This window comes from Arachis hypogaea, chromosome 15 (assembly GCF_003086295.3).
Source record: "Arachis hypogaea cultivar Tifrunner chromosome 15, arahy.Tifrunner.gnm2.J5K5, whole genome shotgun sequence".
NCBI classification, from domain to species: domain Eukaryota; kingdom Viridiplantae; phylum Streptophyta; class Magnoliopsida; order Fabales; family Fabaceae; genus Arachis; species Arachis hypogaea.
The window spans coordinates 98,107,998-98,121,100 of NC_092050.1; the positions used below are offsets into that span (position 1 = coordinate 98,107,998).

Genomic DNA, 13,103 nt, shown 5'->3' on the forward strand with positions numbered 1-13,103 from the left:
AGCCAGGATTGAATCCACTCCTTCTAGCTCCATTACTCCTCTCCTTTGTGATGGTTGGCGGCCTCTTTGATGAGCAAAGAAATATTGGTTGTTGGACACCATATCAATGAGTTCTTGAGCTTCTTCTGCAGTTTTCATGAGTTGCAAGGAACCTCCAGCTGAATGATCCAAAGCTTCCTGGGATTTCAGTGTTAAGCCTTCATAGAAGTTTTGAAGCTTCTCCCACTCATTAAACATGGCAGGGGGACATTTCCTGATCAGAGCCTTGTACCTCTCCCATGCCTCATAGATGGGTTCGGCCTCCATTTGTGTAAATGTTTGTACCTCAGCCTTTAACCTTATAATCCTCTGAGGTGGATAAAATTTGGCAAGAAACTTAGTTACCAAATCATCCCAGTTGTTAACACTATCCCTTGGAAACGATTCCAACCATTGAGTGGCCTTGTCCCTGAGAGAAAATGGGAATAGCATCAGTTTGTAACTGTCAGGGGGCACTCCATTAGTTTTGACAGTGTTGCATATCCTCAAGAAAGTGGATAAATGTTGGTGTGGGTCCTCAAGTGGTCCTCCACCAAAAGAGCAATTGTTCTGAACCAAAGTGATGAGTTGTGGCTTGAGTTCAAAATTGTTGGCATTGACATTTGGAGCCAAGATGCTGCTCCCACAATGTCTAGGATTTGCAAAGGTATAGAAAGCCAAAACTCTCCTCTGGGGTGGGTTGCCATTGTTGTTGTCTTCTCCACCTGGTGGATTGGTTAAATGATCCTCCATCTCTTGGAATTCTTCTTCTGATTCCTCTTCTCCAACAATATTTTTCCCTCTTTCAGCTCTTCTTAACCTCCTGAGAGTTCTTTTGTCTTGTTCATGAAAATTGGGTATGGTTCTTCTTGTACCTGACATACAAGCAGAGCATGAGGAATGCACAAAATCAGTGACACTTTAATTTACTGCCAGATTGAAGTGTTAGTTAGTTTAAGCAAAAAATCAAACAGTTAGTGGGTTAATCAAAAATTAAAGAAAAAAAGTGCTTGATCTAGATCACCACATCACTTAATCATTGTCAATCTAATCAATCCCCCGCAACGGCGCCAAAAACTTGATGAGTATTTTGGAGGAAAAATAATTTTCTCCCAAAACACACAATTCTAACCGGCAAGTGCACCGGGTCGCATCAAGTAATAAAAACTCACGGGAGTGAGGTCGATCCCACAGGGATTGAAGGATTGAGCAATTTTAGTTTAGTGGTTGATTTAGTCAAGCGATTCGAGTGTTGGTTGGGTGATTTGTGATTTGCAGAATGTAAATTGCATGAAAGTAAAGAGAGCAGGAAATTAAATTGCTAAATCTTAGGGAACAAGAAATTAAATGGCAGAAACTTAGAATGCAAGAAATGTAAATTGCGGAATCTTAAAGTGCAAGAAATGTAAACAGCTGGAATTGTAAAGGGAATTGGGGAATGGATTTGCAGAATTTAAACAAGGAAAAGTTGAATTGCATTAAACAGAAGAGGGAAAGGGAATTGGGATTGAAACGGATCTTGAAGCAGTAAAGTAAATGAACATTAAAAGCAAGAAACAGAGAATATAAAATTTAGATCTCAGGGCCCAGAGACTAGAAAACCAAGTCTAGATCTCAATGCCTTCCTAGATCCAACAAGAACAATTGCAAAGAAAATGTAAATTGCAAAGAAAAGAGATGAAGAGCAATTAACAGAAAATTAAATTCAATTATGCAGTGAGTAAAGCAGAGGGATCCAAGGATGAGATTGAAACAGAATTTCTTCAATTCTCCAACCCAAGATCCAAGACTAGTGTAATTGAAATTGAAAGCAATAAAACTAAGAGGAAGAGAAGTGAATTCTCCTTCCCCAAGACAAAGAAATTAAAATTCACTCAATATCCAAAGCTCTCCGAAAACTATTATGAAAATTCCAAAAGAAAGCTCTCTGAAGAACTTGAATTCTATCCTATTTATACACTTTCTTCCAATGATCTTCAAGCCTTGAGTTGGGCCTTTGCTCTTGGTGGAATTGGGTTGAAAGAGGCCTTGGTTGATTGCTCTTGAAGTTTGAAGAAGAACCAAAGTGAACCAATTGAACCGGGTTTGAGGTTAGCAAAAGTTGGAGCTAAAGTTAGGGGTCTAACTTTGGCTCCAACTTTTCATAGCAGCCCACAAAACTTGCTGGTATGAACGTTGGTGCCAACGTTAAGGGTCTAACTTTGACCCTAACGTTGGCCTTGCCTTTTGTGCTAGTGGCGCCAACGTTAGCCTCCAAGTTAGGGGGCTAACGTTGGCGCAAACTTTTGCTCCTTCCCCATTGAATTTTCATGTGCCAACGTTAGCCTCCAAGTTAGGGGGCTAACGTTGGCGCAAACGTTGGATGGCCAGGGAGGAATTCATGTGCCAACGTTAGCCTCAAAGTTAAGGGGCTAACGTTGGCGCAAACTTTTGGTGCCCAGGGGAGAAATTCATGTGCCAACGTTAGCCTCCAAGTTAGGGGGCTAACGTTGGGGCTAACTTTTCAACCAAAAGTTTGTGCAAAAGTTTGATGCTAACTTTAGGTCCAGCTTCTTGCTTCCTGGTTCAATTTCACTTATTCCATTGTCCTCTCTTCACTCCTAGCCATTCCTTCTTGCTTCAACCTTTCTCCAAGCTTTCTTCACCTATCATTAGTCAACCAAACTCATCAAAGCTATGCTCAAAATCATGAGATATTCATTCTTTCATAATATGCAACAAATATAGCATAAAACCTCATGAAATGGCATGAATTCATATATGGTTGGTTCAATCAAGGGAAACATGAAAATCTACTCAATTAGCTTGCTTGTAGCTCAAGAAAGTGCATAATTCTAATGAAAACAAAAGAAAAAGACTAGTTAAAATAGGCTAGGATGACTTGTCATCACTGATCTTCTGGAGAAACCGTACTTTCAGAAAAGATTTCGCGTTCTCGAAAACCGGGGTTGTTACATTCTACCCTCCTAAAAGAAAATTTTGCCCTCAAAATTTCAGTTACCTGAGAATAGATGCGAGTAATCAGCTCTCATCTTATCTTCCAATTCCCAAGTGTGCTCTTCTTCTCCTCTTGGTTCCCATGCTACTTTGACTAAGCAAACAGTCTTGCCTCTTAGCTGCTTATCACTTCTTTCTATGATCTGAACTGGTGATGCTTGATATGTCAAATCATTTTATAACTGTACTGTTTCTGGTTGTGAAACGTGACTATCATCGAGAACATATTTCTTAAGTTGCGAGACATAAAAAAAAACATTATGAAGGTTTGATAAATAAGGAGGAAGGGCTATTTAATAAGCTACTAGACCTACTCTTTTAAGTATTTGGAAAGGCTCTATGTATCGTGGGTTAAGCTTCTTAGTCTTAAGGGCTCTACCTATTCCAGTAATTGAAGTTACTTCTAGAAAGACATGATCTCCCTCCCTAAACTCTAAGGGTCTACGTCTATTATCGGCATAGCTCTTTTGACGGCTCTGTGCGGTCTGGATCTTCTGGCGAATCCCCTTTATCTTCTCAGTAGTTTCTTGCACTAAGTCTAGACCTAAAACACTAGCTTCTCCATCATCATTCCAACACAATGGTGTCTGACATCTCCTTCTGTAGAGAGCTTCATATGGTGCCATCCCGATACTTTGTTAGTAACTGTTGTTGTAGACGAACTCGACCAATGGAAAATACCTATCCCAACTGCCCTGGTTATCCATCACACAAGATCTTAACATGTCTTCCAATGTCTGGATTGTTCGCTCTGATTGTCCGTCTATCTGAGGATGGTATGCTGTACTCATATGCAATTCTGTTCCTAAAGCTTTCTGGAAAGCTCCCCAGAGTCTGGAAGTAAACCTCGGATCTCGATCTGAAACAATTGATGAAGGTATCCCGTTCAATTGTACGATTTCTTGAATATATAGCCGTGCTAGCCTTTCTAAAGTATAGTCAACTCGAATCAGAAGAAAATGTGTTGATTCTGTTAACCTGTCCACAATCACCCAAATAGCATTGTGTCCTGTTGAGGTCCTTGGCAATCTCGTGACAAAATCCATAGTGATCTGCTCCTATTTCCATTATGGTATTTCCAAGGGTTGCAGGGTTCCTGACGGTTTCTGGTGTTCCACCTTCACCTTCTGGCAGGTTAAATATTTTGAGACATAATCAGCTACCTCTTTCTTCAAGCCCGGCTACCAAAACATTTGTTTCAAATCCTTGATACATCTTTGTTACTCCAGGAAGCATAGAAAATATACTTTGATGAGCTTCTACAAGAATCCTTTGCCGCAAATCTCCAGAGCTAGGCACACAAATTCTGTTCTTATATCTCCAGAGGCTGCTACGATCTAGTCTTACAGCTTCTGGTTCCTCTACTTTCATCCGTCTCAGTATCGTCATCATTTTTGAATCCTGTGCTTGTGCTTGCTGAATCCTAATCTTAAAATCTGGTGTTATATGCAATTTGGCCAAACGGACTCCACTTGACGTCTCAGTCATAGCCAACTTAAGGTCCTCAAATTCCGCGAGTAACTTTTCTTCCTTTATCATCATCCAAGAGATATTCAAATTCTTCCTGCTCAAAGAGTCTGCCACCACGTTCGGTTTTCCTGGGTGATAACTTAACTTAAAATCATAGTCCTTCAGGAACTCCATCCACCTTCGCTATCGCATATTAAGATCCCTCTGGTCAATGATATACTTTAAACTTTTGTGGTCAGAGAAAACTTCTAGTTGAGCGCCATACAAATAGTGTCTCCAGATCTTCAGAGCAAACACTACTGCAGTCAACTCCAAGTCATGCGTCGGATAATTTCGTTCATGAGGTCTCAGCTGCTGGGAAGCATAAGCCACCACATTTTTGTCTTGGATCAGCATACATCCAAATCCTTTATGAGAGGTGTCACAGTATACTTCAAAAGGTTTCTGCGGGTCGGGTAGTACTAATACAGGTGCAGTTGTTAACTTCTCCTTAAGCATCTTGAAACTTCTATCACACTCAGCCGTCCAAATGAACGGAACTTCCTTTCGTGTAAGGTAAGTCAGAGGTAAGGCTATCTGTGAAAACCCTTTAATAAACCTCCGGTAATATCCAGCAAGACCGAGAAAACTCCGAACTTCTGTAACGGTCGTAGGTGGTTCCCATTGCACTACTGCTTCAATTTTTGAAGGATCCACTGCAATTCCTGATGCACGGAAACCTTGTCTCTCAACAAATCTCCCTTCGGCAAGTGTACCGAAGTTGTCGTCAAGTAAAAACTCACAATAGAGTGAGGTCGAATCCCACAAGGATTGATTGATCAAGCAACTTTAATTAGAAGAATGTTCTAGTTGAGCGAATCCAGGATTTGGGTTGAGAGTTGCAGAAAATAAAATGGCGGGAATGTAAATAACAGAAAAGTAAATGCTAGAATTAAAGGACTGTAAGTAAATGACTGAAAATAAATTGCAGAATTGTAAATGGGAATGGGGGATTTGCTCATAAAAGTAAATGGCAGAAATTAAAGAGAATGGGTAAGATCAGAGATGGGGAGTTCATTGGGCTTAGGAGATGTTGCAATTCTCCGGATCAAGTTCATTTTCATCTCTTCCTCAATCAATGCACTCATTGATCTCCTTGGCAATCTTAAGTGATTGAATTACAATTTCTTGCAATTCAATCTCTCAAATCTTGATCAATAGCCAATTCCTTGGTCAATTGCTCATGAGAAGAGATGAAGTATGGTCACTGATTATACCACATGCATTTCCCAAATCAAGTATTGAGAGGGTTATAGTCACATACCCATCCAAACCCAATTTGGTCCAGCATGAGAAAGCATTTCTAGCTTGATCTCTTCATTCCTCTTTCAAGGTTCAAAAGAGATCCAAGTTTGAATAGCTTCTTTTCCAAGATAACTACTCAATTGGATGAAGATCGAAAGCTTTCAAGTAAAATCAAGAGGAAAGATAGAAGAAGAATAATGAAAATTAGTATTGATCCATCAAATTACAATAGAGCTCCCTAACCCAATGAAAGGGGTTTAGTTGTTCATAGCTCTTGAAAATGAAAACAAAGATGGAGAATACATCATAAAACTAGAATTTGCAAAGAAAGTAAAATACAGAGAGTAGTTCTCTTCTTCCCAGCCTCCAGAGCTTCTTTACAATTCAAAGCTACTCCTATATATACTACTCTTCTCAGCTTCTAGTTTACTCTTCAAGTCTTGGGCCTTTGGATCTTGAGTTTGAAGCAGTTCTTTTCTTCATTTGGGCTTGGCTTTACTTGCAGAGAGAAAGTGCTAAGTGGGCAGAGACTTCAGCTCAGGACATTTGGGGTGTTAATATTTAGTGAGAATATAAGTTCGAGAACGTTAGTGACACTTAACATTGTCACTAACGTTCCAATGCACCCCTTTTCCTTACGTTAAAACCCACGTTAACTAAGTTAACGTGGCTTTTAACGTTGCCTTGTTAATCCTTCGACAACGTTAGTGACACTCAACATTGTCACTAACGTTCCAGTGTGCCCCTTCTTGTTTCACGTTAAAGCCCACGTTAACTAGGTTAACGTGGCTTCTAACGTGGTCCTTGCCAACCTTCGAGAACATTAGTGACACTCAACATTGTCACTAACGTTCCAATGTGCCCCTGGGTCTCACGTTAGAGTCCACGTTAACTAGGTTAACGTGGTCTCTAACGTAGCCATCTTTAGCCATCCCAACGTTAGTGACAATGTTGAGTGTCACTAACGTTGGCTCATCCTTCATTCCTTATCGTTAGCTTCCACGTTAACTAAGTTAACGTGGAGGTTAACGTGACTCTTGGGGGTTGTGTGGTTGCTTCAACGTTAGTGACAATGTTTAGTGTCACTAATGTTGTCGACAACTCTTCATCCTTTACGTTAGTTCCCACGTTAACCAAGTTAACGTGGGAGTTAACGTGGTACTTTGCACCATAGGCCAACATTAGTGACAATGTTGAGTGTCACTAAAGTTGGCTTCTCTTCCCCCCTTAACGTTAGAGGCCACGTTAACTAGGTTAACGTTGCTTCTAACGTGGCCACTTATGAGTAATTGCCAACGTTAGTGACAATGTTAAGTGTCACTAACGTTGGCTCATCTTCTCTTCTCCACGTTAGAGTTCACGTTAACTTAGTTAACGTGACTCTCTAACGTGGGCATTGATGGCTTTTTGAGAATGTTATTGGCAATCACTTTTCTCATTAATCTTGCCAGTTACCTCCCCTTTTCTTGCTTCCTTTTTGGTCCTGAAATCAAGCAATAAAGTGCATCAAAGCTCTTGTCCCAGTCATGAGTAATGCAACATAATATTTGTCACTAAACTTATGCAAAATCCTCATGAAATTATGTAAAATTCACAATGTATGCTTGAATCAAGGCATAAATGAATATTTACCCAAAACTAGCTTATTTCTTAAAGAAATGTATGAAACTATCCTAAAAACAGTAAAGAAAAGGTTAGTGAAACTGGCCAAGATGCCCTGGCATCACAACACCAAACTTAAAGCTTGCTTGTCCCTAAGCAAGTACTGGAACAAGAGAATGATGAATGGAATATCCAGAGGAATGAGTCATCCTTGTGGAAGTCATATTACTGATTTTATGGTGGTTTCATGCATAGCAACTTAGGTTCATTCCATTACTGGCTCTCAGACCTTTATCATGTCCCTAAACACTTACTTTGTTTATATCTCATGAGACTTTTATTCATTGATCCTTTTATTGTTATTTCAAGGGTTATTTGTGTTATTTAGGCTAAGTGCTCTGTAAGGGGGCAACTCTTTAAGATAAGCTTTTAGCCAACACTCCCGAACCAGTTGGTTCAAGGTGCTAGGTGTTGAAGCACCCCTAAGGACTTACTCCCTCAACTCTCTCCCCCAAACATACACACCACAGGCATATAGTTTATTTATTTTCTTTTCTTGAGACCTTGGTGTCCAGCACCTCTTTGGGTTACTAATTGCTCTGTAGTGAGGGTTACTCTTGATAATGGATTTTCAGCTGATAATCCCGGGTTAGTTAACCCAAGTTACCAAGTGATAAAGCACCCCTAAGAGCTTATTCATCCAAGTAGATCCCTCACACAGGAGCACCACAGACACTTGCCTCAAGCTTAAAACCATTGATGCCTAGCCTTATTGCTTACTCTTTTTCTTTTGTTTTTCACTTCCATTGTTCTTTCCCTTTTCTCTTCTTAGGATCTTGTTATTAACTTAGTCTCATGAGTGTATCCAAAGCAAGGTATTCAGGATAGATAGTTGTCCTCCTAGCCTTGTGGTTGAACCAACTTAGCTAACTTATGACTACCCCAAAGATTTATGAATGCACTTCCACAATATCAACTCCACTCTGGTCTTTTAAAAACATAAACATTCTCTTCTTTAATTTGATTCAAAAGGGACAAGCTTACAAGTAAATAAGGGAATGATGCAATGACATTTAAACCAGAAATCATGGACCTATTCAGAAGGACAATTTAAAAGACAGAATTTTAAAAAGTTTAAACATAACATGGAAGCAGGTTCTATTTCATACAAGATCTTCCTTATTTAAAGCATATAAAACAATGGACTAAAAAGAACTCCACCACCTTTCATTCATGTGGATGTCCCTGCTCCCCTCCTTGCTTGTCCTCATTGTGTCTCTCTTGAATGCTTGTGCTTCCACTTCCTTTGCCTTTTCCAAGCAGCTTCTTCCAGAAACCACCATCTTCCATCTTCTTTTTAGTGTCTCCTTTTGCTGTTTCACCTTCCTCTCTTCTTGTTCTACAAAATCTTTTTGGACCTCATCATATGTAGGGATGGCATAGTGTAGCTGATGCATATTACTGGTCATGTAGTTCAACTTGGCTTGAGTATTTACATAGAACTCCTCCCTATGTAGTTGCCTTCCTTCATTGAGTACACTGAACTCATTGAAAGTTTTCATTTGGGCTATCTGCCGCTGGTTGAGTTCTTGTAAGTGCTTCTCTTGAAGTTCTTGCCTCTCATTCATTTGGTTGATGGCTTGAGTGAGCCGGGAGTAGTGTTCCTGCTGCTGCTCCATTTGTTGTTTTTGCCATGCTTCTTGTTGGCTCAGCCAGTTAGTTTGAAGGTTCAGCATTTGCTCTTGTCCTTCAATATGTCTCTGTCCCAAATCTTCAATGGCTCTTAGAAGGTGAGTCATATTCAAGTTGGCTGGGTCATGATATTCTTCTTGATGATATTCCTCTTGATGAGCTTCTTCCTGGGCCCTTTGCCTTCCTATATGTGGCCTTCTTAGTTACTGAGCCAGTGTGGTATAGACCATTCGCTCGAGTGTGACTGGCCTCCCTGGGTTCACCCAGTCTGGGCTGCTGTCCTCAAATATTACCTTGGCCTTGTTGCACAAGCGGAGAATGGTGATGGGGTACCAAAGTCTGGCACCTGAGTCAGCTTTCTCAGCTGATTCTTGAATCCCGTCGGCAATGAGCTCATGCACTTTGATTTCCCCACCTTGCACTAAGCATTGTACCATAGTGGCTCGATTGATGTTAACCTCTGAATTATTAGCAGCTGGTAGGATGAACCTCCTTACAAGCTCAAACCACCCTTTGGCCTCAGGGTGAAGGTCTCCCCTTTTTATGAATTTTGGTCTCCCATCTGAATACCTCTCCCAGTCAGCGGCTATGACACAGATATCTGATGCTATTTCTGAGAGCTCATTCTTATCGGGGCTTCTACTTATCCTTGTCTGATAACTCTCCTCATCAAAATGAGGTGATTTCAAGTGAAGAGCTCTTGTTATGGCACTTGGGCTGAAGTCCACCTCCCTTCCTCTCACATAGCTTTTGAAGGTTGGGGCTTTGGTCTTATCCTCTCTAACTGCATTTGCATAGAATTCTTTGATGAGGTTTCCATTGATCTTCCCCTCTGGACCGGTGAGCAATTGCCACCCCCTCTATTCGATTTTTCTCCAAATCTGTGGTGATTCATTGGCATTGATTTGGAAGATTAATTCTGGAAATATCCTTCTGGCACTTATCCGCTCAAATTCATGCTCATGAAAGGCAGTCTTGAATCTCTTGTCATCGAAAGGAGCACTTTCCATAGGCCCTTTCCTCTTTTGCCTCTTTGAGCTTGATGATGCCATGACTTGAATTGTTGTTTGAGGGGATTTGGGGCTTCGGATAGATGAAGAGTGGGTTGGTTAAAGCAATTTGTGATGAAGAGTTTAGTGTGCCAATAGAAGTGTGGAGAGTGGGGATTTGGATGTGAGGAGTGAGCATGCACTAAGGTTCACTTATATAAGAAAATCATGAGTGAGTGAAGGGTGTAGATTGCATGAATGTTTACTAGATGGACAGATGGGGTTGTATATGAAGGAAAAACAAGGATCATCACTTTAATGATAGTGATTGGTTCGGTCTTCAAGGGTTTTCTTTCTCCAATGTTGCATGGCAGCGTTTCCCCATGCGTTTCCTCTTGAGACATGTGTGTAGTGCTCTTCATTAAGTGGCGAAATCTCCCCCATTTAATTGTCCAATCAATCCCTTTTTATGCTTCTTTTTCTTTTCTATAAAGATTTGAAACAAGGAAATTAATATCATAAAAAAAATCTACGGCTAGAAAAAATGAAAGAAAGGATTTGATTATTTGTTTATGAATTCCAACTAACTAACTAACTATTGGTGGGTCCTTATATGCATTTTGGTGGCACCATGAGGTGACACCAAACTTAGTTTGAAGCAATGTGATGAAAAGTTTTGTTCAAAGCTTCCAAGACTAGCATGCATCTTGGTTTGCTTTGAACACCAAACTTGTTCCCCACTATATTTTGCATAGGAAGATTTTCACCAATTGTTTGTTAAGTTTGGATTGAAGCTCATAAAGATTGACTTATTCATTATCATCTGAAAGCATATAAAACATGGGTTGCCTCCCATGAAGCGCTTCTTTAGCATCACTAGCTTGACGTTTTTCTTTCATCATGGTGGTTGGTAGTGCTTAAAGTCCTCCCCTCTTGCTGTGGACATGTATCCATTGGTTGGATCAATAATCTCCACATGTTCCAGGGAAAGAACTCTGTTGATAGTGAAGACCTTGGGTAATTGAGAAGGCACAGTAGGGAGATTAGGGGGAATATCTGGGAAGTAGGCTGAGACAACTCTATCCCCTGGAGAGAAGTCTTCCGTAGGGATCTTCTTGTTCTTCCACCCTCTTGGTACCTTCTTCTTTGTTTCTTTTGAGGTTGCCTTCCCCTTGGTGACCTCTTTTTCTAAAGGAGCTGTGGTGCTGTCTTCACCTGCCTCTAGAGGTTTAGGTTCCTCCAACTTTTCCTTGAGCTGTGGCAATTGCTGTTTTCCTTGTTTGTCAGTTAAGGGGATCTCAGAATGAACTGGCTGTGCTTCAGTGCTTGTTTCCTCCTTCAGTGTCTCATTATCATTTGTGCTTAGTTCCTTGTCCTCTTGATCTGTTTCTTGTGAGAGTTTGAAAACATTGAAGCTGAGTCGTTCATCATGGATTCTCAATATTAGCTCCCCTTTCTCTACATCAATAAGTGCTCTGGCCGTAGCTAGGAATGGTCTTCCCAATATGATTGGATGAGTGTGACTCTCTTCCATGTCCAGAATGACAAAGTCTGTTGGGAGAAAGTACTTCCCAACTTTTAGCAACACATTTTCCACCACTCCTATTGCTTGCTTTTGAGTTTTGTCAGCCAGTCTGATAATGACATCTGTGGGTATTATCTCATTGATCTGCAGCCTCTTCACCAGGGATAAGGGCAGTAAGTTGATGCTGGCCCCTAAATCACATAGTGCTCTGTCGAACATGTTTTCACCTATGGCACAAGGTATATGAAAACTTCCTGGGTCTCTTCTTTTTGTAGGCAACTCAGGTTGAATAAGGGCACTACATTCCTTGTTCATCACTATAGTCTGCCCTCCCTTGAGTGAGCTTTTCCTGGGAAGAAGTTCCTTCATATACTTGATGAATGCAGGCATTTGTTGAATTGCCTTGATGAATGGTATGTTCACATGCAAAGATGCAAACAAGTCTAGGAACCTTGAGTATATTCTTTTTCCCACAGCACCATTTAGCAGTTGAGGGAATGGTGCATAGAGCTTCAGCAACTCTTGTTGTGATATTTCTGGTTCTTTGTGCTTTCTATCCTCCTCCTTTGTTGAGTTGTCTTCAGGTTGTTTGCGCATTTTGCCTTGCTTGTCTTCAATCTCTTGATCACTTGTAGTGACCATTTTGCAATCTTCCCATCTTACTTTCTTTGCTTCTCCCTTGGGGTTTTTCTCTGTGTCACTTGGGAAGCTATCAGTAGGATTGGGAATCTTCTCAGCTAAATATCCCACCTGGAATTCTAGCTTCCTAATGGTCTCTTCTTGTTCAAGGATCCTCCAGATGAATGGTCTACTGCCTTCTTTGACTCATAAGAGAGCCCTTCATAGAAAATGTACAGCTGGACCCATTCGTTGAACATGTCAGGTGGACACCTCCTTGTTAAGTCTTTGAACCTCTCCCATGCTTCATACAGAGTCTCACCATCTTGTTGCCTGAAGGTTTGAACCTCAGCTCTCAGCCTATTGATTCGTTGAGGAGGGTAGAATCTTGCTAAGAATTTGTTCACCACATCCTCCCAAATTGTCAAGCTCTCCCTTGGGAAGGATTCCAGCCACTTGGCTGCCTTGTCTCTGAGTGAGAAGGGAAATAAGAGCAGTCTATAGGCGTCAGGATGAACACCAATAGATTTCACTGTGTCACATATTCTCAGGAAGGTGGTCAAATGTTGATTGGGGTCTTCTTGAACACCTCCTCCAAACGAACAGTTGTTCTGAACAAGGGTGATGATCTGTGGTTTAAGTTCAAAGTTGTTGGCATGGATTGTTGGCTTTTGGATGCTACTTCCACAATTGCCTGGGTTTGGATTAATATAAGAGCCCAAAACTCTTCTATCCTCCCCAGCATGATTTGCTCCACCTCCTCTGCCATGGTTGTGAATCTCTTCTTCATGATGATTTTCCATGTTTTCTTCCATGTTTGGTTCAAAGTATTCCTCAAACTGTTCCTCCTCTTCTTCAGCACCAACTACTCGATTTTCTTTTGCCTCCCTCCTTAGTCTAAGGAAGGT

At 40.9% G+C, this 13,103-nt stretch overlaps 1 non-coding gene across 1 annotated transcript; it reads left to right on the top strand.

The window, feature by feature from the left end:
* The first annotated feature begins 12,453 nt into the window (after positions 1-12,453).
* LOC112753749 (small nucleolar RNA R71) lies at positions 12,454-12,557 on the top strand. Its single transcript, XR_003178118.1, has one exon. It is a non-coding gene; the product is annotated as a small nucleolar RNA R71 (small nucleolar RNA).
* Positions 12,558-13,103: the final 546 nt, after the last annotated feature.